The sequence below is a fragment of the Camellia sinensis genome, chromosome 1 (genome assembly GCF_055761805.1).
Source record: "Camellia sinensis isolate YWXY chromosome 1, ASM5576180v1, whole genome shotgun sequence".
Classification (NCBI taxonomy): domain Eukaryota; kingdom Viridiplantae; phylum Streptophyta; class Magnoliopsida; order Ericales; family Theaceae; genus Camellia; species Camellia sinensis.
This window is the reverse complement of record NC_138961.1, coordinates 122,034,230-122,049,820: the sequence shown is the minus strand read 5'-3', so window position 1 is coordinate 122,049,820 and position 15,591 is coordinate 122,034,230.

Sequence of the window (15,591 nt, the reverse complement as noted above, 5' to 3'; positions counted from 1 at the left end):
CTGAAAAGCCCTTTTCTCACTTTTTCTCTCAGCGCACATCTCTCTATTCTTCAATCTCTCTTATTTTTTATCCCTCCCCTGGGTGGTTGATGCATAAACAGGAAATTGTGGGCTCGTGCCCCTAGTATTCTGCTAGATTCTCTTTATTTCGCTTACAGCTAGTGAGCCTTTCCCATAGAGGGATTGTGATACGACAGGAGGTGCAGCAGATCTACAACTGACATCGGTTGACGATGCCCCTGGCTTAGCTTGATCATCCCACCGGCCAGGTATACAATTGATTGGCCTCACACATTGCATTTTCTACGCTCCCATTCTGAGTCAGATACCAATTTGGGTGTGATCATCTAGATGAGAGAATCGAACATCCCACTCCATTTTCATTTCGTGCTTCGCACTTGGCTTGATACCTCGCTGCTTGGAGGATGAGAGAGCTTTCGGCCCTTTGCTGCTGACCTTAGTTGTGCCCTTTTTGGGCGAATATATTGCCCTTTCGGCAAGTATGGTGCCCTTTTTGGCAAGTATGTTGACATCGGGGAAACGATAGAAAACCTGACTCAACTGTGCCCCTAGTTCATCATTTTCACCATTTTTTGTGTTTTTGGCTTTCTGTTAAATTTTTTTTAACCAACATGAGGGTTAGATTAACATGCTTGTTCGATTTTCTGATTTGAAATCACGTAAGTCAGGCTATGAGCACTGAAATTTCCTTTTTTAGGTTCCAGAAATGGTCCAGTTTTGAAAAAAATAGAGTAATTTTTGAGAAATTTAGTCAACCTCATTAAAAATTCTCAAAAACTTTTTTTGCAAATGGCCACTGCGCGACCAACATAGAATTTACTCTTGAGATGCACAACCTCAGATCTGAACTTTGAATCATCTTGCAACTGAATCTTTCTAACGGAACTAGACAGTCTGATTTTGAATGAAGATGAGCCAATTTGCACATGAATAAGATAGCCAAGTTGAACAAGGGTAAACCAATCAACATGGATGAGCCAAGCAGGCTTGAAATGATCGGGGCCGAACTTCAGGATGAAGTTGCCTACGTATCCCAATCATGGGAATCAAGCTTGACGTAGTTTGGGGTTAAGGTGCACTCGAGTATTGACGCTCTCCTTTTACGCTCTAACTTTTGCCAAGGCAGCCCTTCCGGGTTTTCAACGTTGCGAGCTCTGTTTTTCTTTTCATTTCATTTCTTTTCAGCTTTTCTTTTTCTTTTCATTTTTTTCTTTTCTTTTCATTTTTTTCTTCTTTTCATTTCTTTTCATCTTTTCTTTTTCTTTTCATTTTTTTTCTTTCAATTTAGCTCTTTTCTTTTCTTTTTCTTGCTCTAACTTTTGCTTGGGTCGTCCTTCTGGGTTTTCGGCCCAGTGAGCCTCTCGAGGGTAAAAAGTTTCACTTGTCCATGTTGATTAGTTTGAGATCTCGAAGCCATCTGAATCCAGGAGAATGGCTGCTGTTTGCTGATGATGTAGGAATCCATTCAATCGGGGTCTGAAGTTGCCCCTAGCATTGCAGACAGGAACTTGATTGTCCTTCAATAATAAACTTTCTTCTTTTAGCTGCTCGAACTAGGCTTTGTTGCCAGTCTTCATTGGTTTGCGGAATGACCCATCTTTTGAATCTTTGAGCACGTTTGACATTTGTACCCCTAGTTCAAGGGCTACTTCTGATCTAGCTTTGCAAGCTTTCTTTGATGGTATCTGATCTTCCTGATCTGACCTTTTTGCCCCTAGTTTGAGGGCTGCTTCAAATCTAGCCTGGCGAGCCTCCTTTGATGTCAAACGACCTTATTGCCCCTAGTTCATGGGCTGCTTTTGATCTGGCCATACAAGCCTCATGTTGTAATTGATCATTGAACATTCTGAATTAAAGTTCAAGGTTCGAAAGCAAAAAGGGGTCAAGTCTAGAGACCGGGAGTGATCCTATGATGCATAATCTCAAGATCAATTCCACGCTTGTCTTCGCAAAACCACACAAAACATTTTTTAAAATCTTTTAAGAAAGCGACTAGTCGCTAGCACTGAAGACAATGTAGAACCAATCTGGACTAAGCCTGGACCCTTCTCAGCACTCACATTGACAAACATGATCTCATTCATTAAGGGCTTAGCATGCCTCTCTTCCTCTCAATTGATCAAATTTTTGCAAATCCCAGGAAATTCCTTCCTCTTGGTTTTCGTCACAGCTTTTCTAACATAGGTCAATGCAATGATTTCAAGGGACAGAAAAGTAGGTGAAAAGCAGTGTCGTTTCATTCAGATCTTCTGGCATAACTGGCTCAACAGCAAAAATAGACGCAAAAGAAAAGAGTGTAAAAGACAAACATAGAACAAGGTAGTGATGTCTGAGGTAACACCCTCGAAATCACCTGACTCTGACACAGCAGGACTGACTCGATATAACAAGACAGACTTGACTGACTCAGTTCAAGAAGACTGACTCAATATAACACAACAAGACTGACCCAACACCCAAGTCAAAAAGTACAATAAACAGCATTGGCACATTGCTCAAAACAGTGCGTGCCATCCACCACAATTGATGTAAACTGAGCACCATCAGCAGGTGGTTCATCCCCCGATCACATAGTCACATTATCCCCGAAGTTCACTGATCCATTGCTGATAGACTTTGCAGGACCTGGTGCGACGATGACCTCGTTGTCAATCAGATCTTGTATTCCGAGGAGAAGACGAAAACAACTGTCAGTGCCATGACTGGTTTGTTGATGGAAGGTACAGTACTTGGCCGGATTATGCTTAGCTGGAAAGGGGTCTGGGAGAGGCTGAGGCTCAAGGGGTTTGAGATACCCTTTCTCGATCAGTACCTTGAATGCACAGGTTAGGCTCATATGGAGTTGGGCGAAGGTTCGTCTGGGGGAAAAGGAAGCACTAGGTTTAGAAACATCGGCAAATGGAGTAGCGGGTGTTGGTCGGGTATCCATAGGCTTAGAACCGGAATTAGGATGGGTATTTCTGGTAAAGCATCCCTTCCAGTTGGTTGCCCTTGATTCAGAATGCTCTCATCCTAAGTAGCAAAAGTGTACTCCATAGTTTTTGCAACGGCTGTAAGCACTTGCTGTCTGTTCAGCGCTTTCTCCTTCAATGCCTTGATAGCCCATCGAAGTTGTGCATAAAGATCAATACTTGTCCCGGCTTTGTTCCTAACACTTGCTTCAGCTTGGCTAAGGGATTGGGTTGCTATATAAAAGCGGAGCCCGGTTGTAGTGGACATGTCACCACCCAGATCTGAGATGGCTTCAGGTTGGCCTTTTTCAATTGCAGCTCGCCCCAAGATTGAGGAGCCTTTTGGATTGAAATTTCTGGCCCATGATATGGTCGATGATAGAGCCAAAATCCCAAAGGCTAAATCTACCACAGTTCTTTGCAAATCTTCAAACATGCTCCCGAGCTCAGAAGTAGTGTGTTCATGGGTTTGAGATGATTGGGGTTCAGGTGCATCCATCATGCATAAGTCCATGCTGATTGGAATGAACACCTCAGGCTTGGGTAGATGGGTCGGGGTGATGTATATGCTGGGGTTGTGGTGTGATGGCAGTTTGTGGATTAGATTGAAGTGTGGAGGTGACGAGTCAGTGGTGGCCTGAGGTCCCTTTGGTGGAGCTATGATATCTTCGTCAATAAGATCTTGAATCTTATGGCGGAGGCGAATGCAACAGTTCGTGTCACGACCATGTTGTTGATGATAGACACAGTATTTAGCTGGGTCATATCGGGCAGGAAGAGTATTTGGAAGGGGTTGAGGTTCTAGGAGCTCTAGGTACCCTTCTTCTTGCAGCATTTTCAAAGCTTGAGAGAGACTCATGTAAAGAGGATGGAAATTTTGGACTTGGGGCCGAATTGAAGTGGTTGGTTTTTGGCCATTGAGGGAAGTGGTGATAGTGTCTACTTCTGAGCATTTCCCAGCTGTGCAACCATCAGTAATAGCATTGGAACTGCAAGCAACTTTCTTCTTCAAAGGTTCATTATCTCCCACAAAGATCCCTTGTCGGAGGTCCTCCTTGATTTGAACCCCAATGTCATGAAGGTCCTTAAAGTTGAATATCATATTCTGCAATGTCTCAGCTTGCCTAACCATATCTTGGGGCAGTGAATCCACTGATTGCTAAAAATGGATCAGCAAATCCTCTAAACTTGCCGGAGGCTGAGCCATGATAGAGGTAGATGCATGGGCTATGAACAAATTGATGCTTGGGCTCTGAACAAAGGTGATGTGACTGGTGACTGTCGGATCAGTTGAACCAATGAGCCTTGACTAGCCTTTTTTGCCTTGCCTCTAGCGAAGGAAACACTAGTTGCCCTTGAACTGAATCTCTAACCCGACAAAGTCTATCAACACAAGTCCAATGTACCCGGGAGATATTGGAGCCTTCTGAAGTTATAGTTCCAAGACTACCATGCAAAATAGAAAACAGACAGCACCTCAGCTTGGTTTCGCCAGAACAAATATGAGCATAGCTGAATGACTGTGCCCTGTACACTGAATTTTGCCCCAAAATAGATACCCTCAAACACTGATGTCCTCGGACTGATACCTAGACTTGCAACTGATACATACATTCCTGTGGAGACATGCTCTAAAAGCACATATCAAGCAAGTGAGAGCCAAAACACCCCTATCGTGGGGTAAGGTTTCCCTATCCTAATTTTGTCAGGAACTAGGGGTTCGCTACGCAAGCAAACGGTCACAAACAACTTACATTCGGGTGAGCAGCCTATCCTAGTTTGGAATGGTGTCTATGGCTTCCGATATGCAACTAGGTCGATTGGTTAAAAAGGGTGCCTCGGCGGTGATCCCGATCCAAGGTTTGTGTTCCCATCGTGGCAAAGCTCGCAACCGGTCAGCCTTATGGCACGCTTTTCTAAGCGAGCCTCTGGCAAATCGCTCAAGAATCGCAGATGGAAAACACTGTGACTTATGCACACCTATGCAAATGCAATGCAAAGAAACACATAAATGTAGATAAAACAAGATATCATGAGTTTGAGTCAAGTTCTCTAGATCCCCAGCAGAGTTGCCAGCAACTGTAGCACCCGACTTTCTTCGCGCGCCCCCCCCCCCTTTCGGAGATGGTGCGAATTGGTCTTACTACAATTCAGACTCCTGTCAGGGTTCTGAATCTAATCTCACAAAGTGCAATGTGAGACTGATAAACACCAAAGAGTCCAAATCCAGCAAATTATTTTGGAAATTTGATTTTGAAGAAAAAAAGCGCCAAATATGGACTGCTTTGCCAGATTACAAAGTCGCCACCTAAATATTTTTTTTTTGGGAAAGTTAGGAAACCCTGACTCGTGCCAAAGGCCACATGTCCGTCATCACCAAAGTTGCCTCGGCTCGGGAACTTGCATACGAAAGGAGAAGGTCCTGAAATGAGCCGCCCCGCTCGCCCGATCAAAGATCGGCCTCTACTACCATGATATGTTATTTTATAAACCTCATGTGTTCTTATCCAGTTATTAGCTAACTTTACTATGTGGCGCACACATACAAGTATAGACTCAATCACGAGAATTGGAACAAAACAACTCATGTTTGTTTTCGAAAATGGTTTGAAAGTGCTACTCGTAAGTAGGCTAAAGCATGGATTTGCCACCCTCCAGTGGGCTTTAAAAGATGATGTGTCGGTTCCAAAGTGGGCTTTAAACTCGCATTTGGTGAATTGTTCCAATTCAGGCAATCAAGCCTCCACCCACAAGCAGTCAAGTAGTTAAGCATTTAAGCAAATAGCCTCATGGCAACCATGCTATCATGGCAACACTCACACTCATGCAAGTATGCTAAAGCGTAAACACTTACAGTGTACTCCAAGCCAAAACAAAAGCTAGTTTGAAATCATGCATGATCCTAACAATACAAGATGCCTAATGCAACGCATGCAATAATGCAACTCAATAGGCTCGGCTATCTATGATGGCATATGAATGCAACAATTGATACACGTATTCAAATAAGTATTGAAATACAATGCAGTTTGAATGATGCGCCGAGCCTGGTGCATGCAAGACAAAATGAATGAATGCAGACACGCAAGCATAAGGTATGCTAATCAAAACGTGCGCTAAAACTAACCATCAAAAGCGGCCAAGTAAAATGGAGAAAGATGTGGGGTTGGAAGACATGCACACACACACGAACCCTTGTTACAACATTCCACCCTCTCGAAGGAGGGTCTGAATAAATAAGCTAAGCTACACTAACAAATCTAATTAAGCAAATTAGACTAATTATTACAAACCAAACAAATAACTAGTAAACTACTTACTAATTATTACAACACTTTAACTAATTAACAAACTAGTTAATTAAATTACAAATTCAAGCTAACTAACAAGAAAAGCATTAAACTACGTTGCCTCAGCTCTGTTTGAAGAAGTTGAACATGCATGCCTCAGTTTTCGTCCTGAAAAGCTATCTGGTTTGCTCTTCAGAGGCTCTGTTTGCAGGGTTTCTCCAAGAACTTTCTGGTGAACCTTAACAAACAACTGCTGGGAGTGCACCAGTGGCCAGCTGGCCATGAATGGTGGTTGTCGGCCACCTACCGACCAAGGATGAAGCAATGTCGGCCATCAGTGTGGCACTGGCGGCCACTGCTATGCTTGACCACCATTCTGCAACAGAGCACAAACAGAGGAAAATGGAGGGTCTCCCAAGGACATGTTTGTACTGTGCCCCTCCTTATCATATCAAAACATCAAAGGAGTGGCACTTCTTGGATTCAAAACCACTAATCAAGCATCTCAATGCATGATGGCCAAAGATCCAACTTGTACGAAGACAAGACTCTTAGGCCACTACCTTATCATGAGTAATCAAAGGCGATGATGACAAAGGAGATTGGCTCATTTTCATCACTTCAAGTATGAAATGGACCAATCTACCTTGTGTTCAATATAACGTCTGATTGAACACAATGCAATGCACACAAAACATGTTTATCTTTGTCATGTTTTACTTGTCCAATTTTGTTTACACATTTTAGCATTTACCAAGCCATTCATTAACCGGTTTAGTTCAATGTGAAAGTCCTCTAATGGGAAAGATGGCCTCAACCACAAGCACCTTGAGCATGAAAGAAGCCTCATGCTTTTGGTTAGTAGAAACCGTCAAGAGAAGGCTAAAACCATTAGGCATGAGAGCCTCAATTCCATGCTCAAGCTAACAAGGGGCTTAAGACTACTTTCATAGAAAATGAAAGAGTGAAGCATGGAGGAAGATGGCCTAAATTCAGTGCTGATATGGCATGAGAAATAAGACTATAACATGCAAACAACTCATGCACAACATGTTAGGAGCCAAAAACATCAAAGCTAGTGAAGAGCACTGCACTAGAGGCATGCAATATCAAGATCAAATGACCAAACCAGCTCTGTACAGAGCTAAAATATGCCAAAATAGTGGCTAAAATATGCTGAGATGAAAGCATGAAAAGCAAGAAAACACATGCTCATTTGTTAGCTCGCAAGCAAGGTTGAAAGCACAACTCTCGAAAGCAATGAAAGAGTGAAATACATGCGCACATGATAGAAGTTATGATGCTGAAATCACATGTAAAGTGATGCTACAACATGCAACCATCTCATGCAAGACATGTTAGAGGCCTTAAAACACAAGGCTAGTGAAGCTAACTACACTATAGCTACACAAAGCAAGTCTCAAAGGACCAAAACCACCCAAAAAAGAGTTTAAGGATGTCAAAGCAAGGCCAAAAACATGCTAGAATAATAGGTTAAAACATTGAGCATGCTAAGCTAATAAGCATGATTACACTACAAGTGCAAGATGCAAGGAACTAGTGACTAAACCAGCCAAAAACAGAGTTATAACATGTTGAAATAAGGCCTAAAACATGTTTGAACTAAGCGACAAAAAGGTAGAAACACAAGCTCATATGTTAGGCCATCAACACATGCAAACAAAGTACAAGGAGGGGAGGTCACCCCCTCCTATTTTGGACCTCAAAACCAAGTATTTACCACTGAAAAAACCTCTGAGTTTCAGTGCTTAAAAGGCCAAAAGAGTTGGTTTGAAAGGTGATGAAAGATGGCACAAAAAGCTTAACAAGCAAAGAGACAAGAAGGGGGGACAACCCCCTAAGTCAAAAGGGGCTTAAACAACCATTTTAGGACTGATAAACTGAGTTTTTCACAATTCCAAACCACCCCAAAAACAGCACAGAAAGATGGCAAAGACAAGTATGCAAACAAGCTTAAAGGGTGATAGTTATACCTCTTGAAGCCAAGCACACTTTGAGGCAACAAAACCAAGTCAAAACCACCTTAAGGAGCTCCAAGAAGGCCTTCTAGAACCTCAGCTCAAATATCAACAACTTTGATAAAGGATGTATAGGCAAAGAAGAAGTGTATCCAAGCCTTTTAGCACAAATGCTCAAGAGAGAGAGAAATCTATAGAGAGAGAGAGGCTCCCAAACCTTTGCTAAATTGTTCTAACCCTTAAAACCATAGAAAAAGATCTCTATATATAGCAAAATACAAGTCTTGGTCGAAAATATCCCAAAAGGGATAGCTGTAACAGCTGGAGCAAAAATATCTGCCAAAATTTGCCTTTTTGCATCAATGGCCGGCATTGCTTCATTGATGGCTAGCACTTCATCATTGTTGGCCGGCATGAGTCACCATTGGACAGCAAGGGGTCAGCATAGGCCATTCATGGCTGGCACATGGCCAGAAAATCACATTTATGGCTAGCAATCTCCACCTCTGGTTGGCAAGAAAAATCTGATTTTTGGGCCCGACTTCAACTGGACATAACTCATTCATCTGGACAACTTTACAGGTCATTCTTGAGCCTAAACTAAAGCCCTAGAAGTCTTATTTCCAATGGTGGAAGCTTCGCATCAAAATTCCAACTGTGGAAAAATTTATGCCCATTTGAGTGAAGATCGCTCAATTTCGATCCTACCTGGATTCATGACGAACTTCTCCCAAACTAGTTTTCTTCTCTCCCCTCCTCTTTTCTTCAACCTCAAACCCCTAAACAAGATGTTTTGAAATATTTTTCAAAGAGTTCGCCTATCTTTCATTCATTTCCACTTTGTCCTTGCTTGGTTTACCAAAAAGCGTAACATTTTAACAAAATGCGAGCGTCGGAACATCATAGGAACTCTTTCAAAAACTATTTTGAAAGAGAGGGTTTTAAGGTCTAAAATCCTTTTGGTTAAAATCATTTTGGTCCAAAGAGGGGTGTGAAGTTGGGAGTTGAAGCTCCTCTTGCCGAAGAAGTCGATCCTTTGCGCTATACATCTTCATCACCAAGTAAACAATCAGTAGCGCCCAAGTCTTAAGGGCAGTAAAAAATGGGGTGTCTACAGGAGGTTGCAGAGATTATGCTTGCCAAAATTAAGTGAGAAAAACACTAAAACAATACAATCAATTCAAACAAGTGGTGCCTAAAGGCCTAAAATACTGAGCTTGTGAAGACTATTACACTACAAGCTTGCACAACAAAGCTCAAATGACTTAACCAACCCAAAACAGAGTTAAAGCAGTCCAAATCAGAGGTTAAAATATGATGGAATTGGGCTAACAAAAGCTAGAAAAATAAGCTAAAACATGGAGCTTGTTAAGCAAGTAAACAAAACACAAGGAGGGGAGGCTACCCCCTCAATTTTTAGACTTCAAAATATGATTTTAGCCACTGAAATAACTCTGAAATTCAGTATTTAAAAGCTAAAAAAAACATAGTAAAAGGATGGGAAACACAAGGGTAAAGGCCTTGAAAGTAAGGTGCAAAGAAGGGTGAACCACCCCTCAACCTTTATTGGCCTTAAATCACAAGTTTCAGCCCAAAAATATAGAGTTTTCATAGCCCAAAAAAAGTAAGAAAATGTGGAAAATAAGTGGTGTAGAGATGGTACAAAAGCAAGAGAAGGTATAACTCTTGAAGATGAATGAACCCTTAAGTCATAAACCACCAATTTCACACTCTCAAGTGTTTCAAGAGCTCAAATTCAAGCTCAAATAGCCTCAGCAAGTAACTCTCCAGGTTTGGTTTAGAGTGTTTGGGCAAACTCTATGCAAGTTGCAAGAGAGAGAGAGAGAGAGAATTGTAAAGAGAGAAAATTATAGAGTGAGAGAGGATATTTTTGCTCCAAAAGTTTTTCTAACCTTGAAATATGAGAGATAGGTCATGTATATATAGAAAACATTAGCCTTAGGTCAAAAATATCTATTTAGAAACAGTTGGAGCAATGTGGAAACAACTGGAGGAAAATATCGGCAAAAAAATCTGTTTTTGGTCACCAATGGCTAGCTTGTGGCCGATAGGTGACTGGCAAGCCAAAAGTGGTGGTCGGCCGTCTACAAATGGTGATTACCGGCTACCTGCCGGCCACAAGAAAAATATGCTTCCAGGCCCAAATTGAAATGGGTATATCTCCTTTATCCGGACTCTTTTTTAGGTCATTCTTGAGTCTAAATTGAAGCCCCGGAAGTCTAGTTTCCAATGGTGGAAGATTCACATCTAAATTCGGAGTGTGAAAATAGATATGCTTATTTTAGTGATGGTTGCTCATTTTGTCTTAATCGGATTGATACCTAATTTCAAACAGCCATATCTCCCTCATCCAGACTCGGCTTTTAGAGATTCTTGGGTCAAAAATGAAGCACCAGAAGTCCACTTTCCAATGGTGGTGGCCTCATAACTAAAGTCCAAGTGTACAAAAGGTCGGCCTGATTTAGTGGAGGCTGCTCAATTCTCTCTCAACGGTTTGATGCTCAACCACTTCCCAATTAGTTTTCTTCCCTCTTCTCCAATTTTCTTCAACTCCAAACCTATAAATAAGAGGTTTAAAATATTTTTCAAAGAGTTCACCTCTCTTCTATTTATTCCATTTTGTCCTTGCTCAGTTTATCGAAAAGTGCAATTTTTAACGAAACGCAAGCCTAAGAACATCGTAGAAACATTTTCAAAAATATTTTGAAAGAGAGGGTTTTACGGTCTAAAATAGTTTTGGTCAAAAATGGTTTTGGTCCAAAATAGGGTGTAAGGTTGGGATTTAGAGCTCTCCTTGCTGAAGAAATTGAACATTTGCACAACATAACTGTCATCATCGAGTGATCAACCTAAGGCGCCCAACTCTTATGGGCGGTCAAAAATAGGATGTCTACAACAAGTGCGGTAGATGCACAAAATGAAGGAGTGCGATAGATGCACAAAGTGAATGAGTGTGATAGATGAAAAAAGTAAATGAGTGCGATAGATGCAAAAAGTGAATGAGTGCGATAGATGCACAAAGTGAATGAACCATCTGTGAGTATGCGATAGATGCACAAAGTGTATGAGTGCGATAGATGCACAAAGTATGAGCCATACATATAATATCATTTATCTGTGTTGACAAAGGGAGAAAGTAAAGAGCTTAACAAGTGCGATATAGTGAAAATACATGTTCTATGAACAATAAACAACCGAGATACAACGTTAATTGGAGGCATATTCTATGCGTGAAACGAGATGCATATTCTACACGTGACTCATAACATGATGCAAGACGCGCGTATAAGTTACTTATGTGGAGTGAAATGCATATTCTAAGCAACAACATGAAATCCATATTCTAAGCAACAATGTGAAATGAAACGAGAATGAAGGCAAACGAATAAAGGCGACATTCGATGGCACCTTCCAATTTACCTCTCGGAGGAATTACAATATGTTTAAAAAGGATACACCTCATGCATGTTGACAAGCGATGAACATCGTTGTGCTTAAAAACATAGTTTTGAGCTTTCGTGGAGACAATCTGAACCCAACAGTGAACTTTCCTTTCAATTCTTGGGAAACAAAGACATAAAACAGCATCAGGGCACAGTGGAAGGCCGTAGGCCACCTGCCAGCCACTAGAGGGGGTTGCCGGCCTTCAAGTACTATTGCCGGCAACCCGTGGCAGAATGAGGGGTTTTTGGACATTTTAACACTGGTCTTTAAGTATGGGGCTTGACACTTCATTTCCTCACAACCGTACATCCGAAATTCTTGCCTCTCTCTCTCTCTAGGTACTTTTTCTCTTTAGATTTGGGCTTTCTACGCATTTTCCAATGCCCCACGCGAAGTCTATTTGCTAAACCCCTCTTTGTTTCCTCCGTTTTGAATCAATTGAAATTTGATTTCGATGCTTTTTCTTGGAGTTTCACCACTTGAGGCTTGTTCCCCGCGAGTTTGTCTCGGGTTTTGTGCCTTTTCCTGGGCTTTGACTTTTCCTTCTATTTTCTCTCTCCTGGAGTTGACTTTTTCCAAGTTTGACCTTTTTCCTCCGTTTTTCTTCATTTTTCGACCACTATCTCATGTTCTTTCCAGATGGCGGATGATATTCCACATGACAGAGCTCCCCTCGAGATTCCACCCTAGTTATCACCTCTGGCAGAGATGGAGACTGAGCCTGAGCCCAAGACCGAGATATTACCGTTAGGAGTATGCCTCTTCAATTCGGCGACATACCATCCTTGGACACACGTACTGCTACCCGGGGGTATTAGGCATTTCAGAGAGTTCGCGCGACGTGTGCCGGAGGACCTCATGCTGCGGGAGCCGGTCTTCCATTTGTCCCACGGCACCACCGAGGTATATATTGTATTCTCATGCTTTCTTCACTCTACATTAAATTTCTTACTTTAACTGTATTCCTTGCTTCAACTGTATGGTTACACTCCATTTCTTGCCTTCTGCTGTATTTATTGCCTTAATCACACTCTTGCATTGTGTTTCTCATATTGCCTTTCATCTGCCTGTTCTCATATCACTGCATATCACTAGTCTGATCACAGGAGGACTGTCGCTCCATCTAGGGCTATGGGGCCACATCAGAAAGGGACTGGTATCTGGAGCTCCCTATCGATGTACGCTGCACCATCAATGAGCCTAGCTTCGGCTTGTTCTGCACTGGGCTATCGCGCCACATCGCTAGTCGACCACTTCTTCGCACACTGGTGGAGCGGTGGTGGGATGCCACCAACTCCTTTCACTTCTACACTGTCGGGGAGATAACGATGACTCCCTATGACTTCTCTATGCTCACGGGAGTAGGAGTAGGGGGTGATCCGATCCCTTATGACATGGATATGGTCGAGTGGGAGGCCGTCTGTCTACACTTGCTGGGAGCACACTCACCTCTCTTCAGATCAGCCATGGTCCGATATAGCTGGTTCGCCGAGCACTTCCGCAGGAGAGAGACAGAGACCCTAGAGGAGACTGAGCATTACGCCCAAGGCTTTTTGATGTTCCTCTTCGATACCACCTTGTTTGCAAACAGGTAGAACACCATAGGGCTGTATCTACTGAGCGCTCTGGTGACCCTACCTCAGGTCCGGCTCTATGACTGGGGAGGAACTGGCCTCGCCACACTATATGGCTACATGAGCTCGACATCCGCATGAGGGGAGACAGGGTTGGAGGCTACTGGAGAGCCAGGGAGGTAGGCTTTACATTTCTGTTTTACATTTTCTATCTTCTATTTTTGTGCTTTCCGCTTTGTACTTTCTGTACACTGCATACTGCATTCTTTACATCTATACACTGTGCTTTCTGCATCCTCTGTATCTATACACTGTATTTATATATTCTACACTCTACATTCTCGGTATCTGTACTTTTTATACATTGTACTATATGTACTTTCTATACACTGTACTATACATTCTGCTTTCTGCTTTCTGCATTCTGCATTCTGCATTCTCTGTATCTATACTTTGCATACTCATTGTTGCCTTTTCCTTGCAGCTCTAGGTATATGCGTATTTCTCGACCCTTGCTCTTGAGTTGGAGGAGGAGATTCCCCCATTGTGCCATACTCTCATTGGTATGACGGAAGATGACTACGTAGGACCCGGGAAACCTTCTCATTCTTCTGCCGATACTTTGACACAGTGACTGCGGAGGAGGTAACCAAAAACTCACTGTTATTTTTTCTTTATCAACAACTGACGATGACTAACAATCTGTATATTCCCTATTTACAAATCGCTTGGCAGCCTTGGGCGATGATGCCAGCTGGAGTTAGGGACCAGTACACCCGAGCCTGGGGGGTATCCCATTTTTGGCTTCACTAGAGGGCCCAGTTTGCTGAGCCTAGTTTCTAGGCGAGCGGTTCGTGTGCCAGACTATGAGTTTACATGAGCCAGTAGTTCATATGACGCCCCCAGCATCTATGAGGACTACAGAGAGCCTTTCCTTCCAGGAGATGATTCAGTTCACCAAGGGGCCTCGACGTTGACTATTTCTTCAGGGAGGGAGATTATTCAACATTCATCCAGACAAATCTCATGCCTCCCTTGACAGGTGCTTTTGCAGGCAGAGCAGTAGGTGCCCCCATGGCAGTATAACTCAAGCAATGTGGGCCAGGACTGGAGGGGTTCCTCCTGTTGGAAAAGCTACTGATTGGCTAGAGATCCCGACCATGCTGACATACTAGACGTCGATCGGGACATCCTACCAGATTCTGACCATAGATACGTCCGAGTTCACGACGCACCTCCGGTATGTACCACATTTTTCCAGCTTTCCATTTTCTTTCTGATATTTGTTCCTTCAGGATACTGATCATTCCCAACACAATTACAGGCACCCCCAGAGTACACTGAGGGACTGCTCGAGCTGCTAGCATCGTTCGAGAGCATGATACTGAGGAGGAAGGCACTGCTCAATCTTCGTGGCATCCAGGTATTTTCCCGCAATTTCTGCCCGCATTTCAGCATTTTCCACACTGTTGTGCACATCGTTCTCATTGAAGCATTGATAGTTATATCACAGCATGTATTTTACCCCTTGTCACATCACACTGATATGCTGTACTGACACACTATATTGTTGTAGGCGTCCCCCAAACGCCCCGGGAGGGAATCCCGTTTCGTTCATTTGGGCTCACTACAGTTCAGGACTCAAATTGTCACGGTTCTAAATCTGAACCAAAGAGTCCAAATCCAGAAAATCATTTTTGAAAATAGATTTTTTGTAAAGAAGTGCCAAAGATGGACTGCTTTGCCAGATACAGAGTTGCCACCTAAATATTTTTTTATCGGGGAATTTAGGAAACCCTGACTCGTTTGCCTAAGGCCACGCGTCCGTCATCACCAAAGTTACTTCGGCTCGGGAACTTGGGTACGATTGGGGAAGGTCAGCTATGAGCACCCCTGCTCGCCCGATCCGAAGATCGACTTCTACTAACCATGATATCTTGTGTTGAAAACATTATGCGTTCTTAAATCGTTTATTAGCCTAGATTTACTACATGATGCGCACAACATACAAGTGTAGACTGAATTCCCTGAATTGGAACAAAACATCACATATCCGTTTGTTATGAAAATAGATTGAAATTTGCTACTCATAAGTAGGCTAAAACACGGGTTTCGACGAATTATTCCAATTCAAGCAACCCAACCTTCACCCACAGGCATTCAGGCAGTTATAACACATAAGCACATAGCCTCATGGCAAGCATGCTATCATGGTAACACTTACACTCATGCAAGGATGCTAAAACATAAATGCTTACTGAGTACTCCAAACCAAAATAGAAACTAGTTAATAATCATATGCATGATCCTA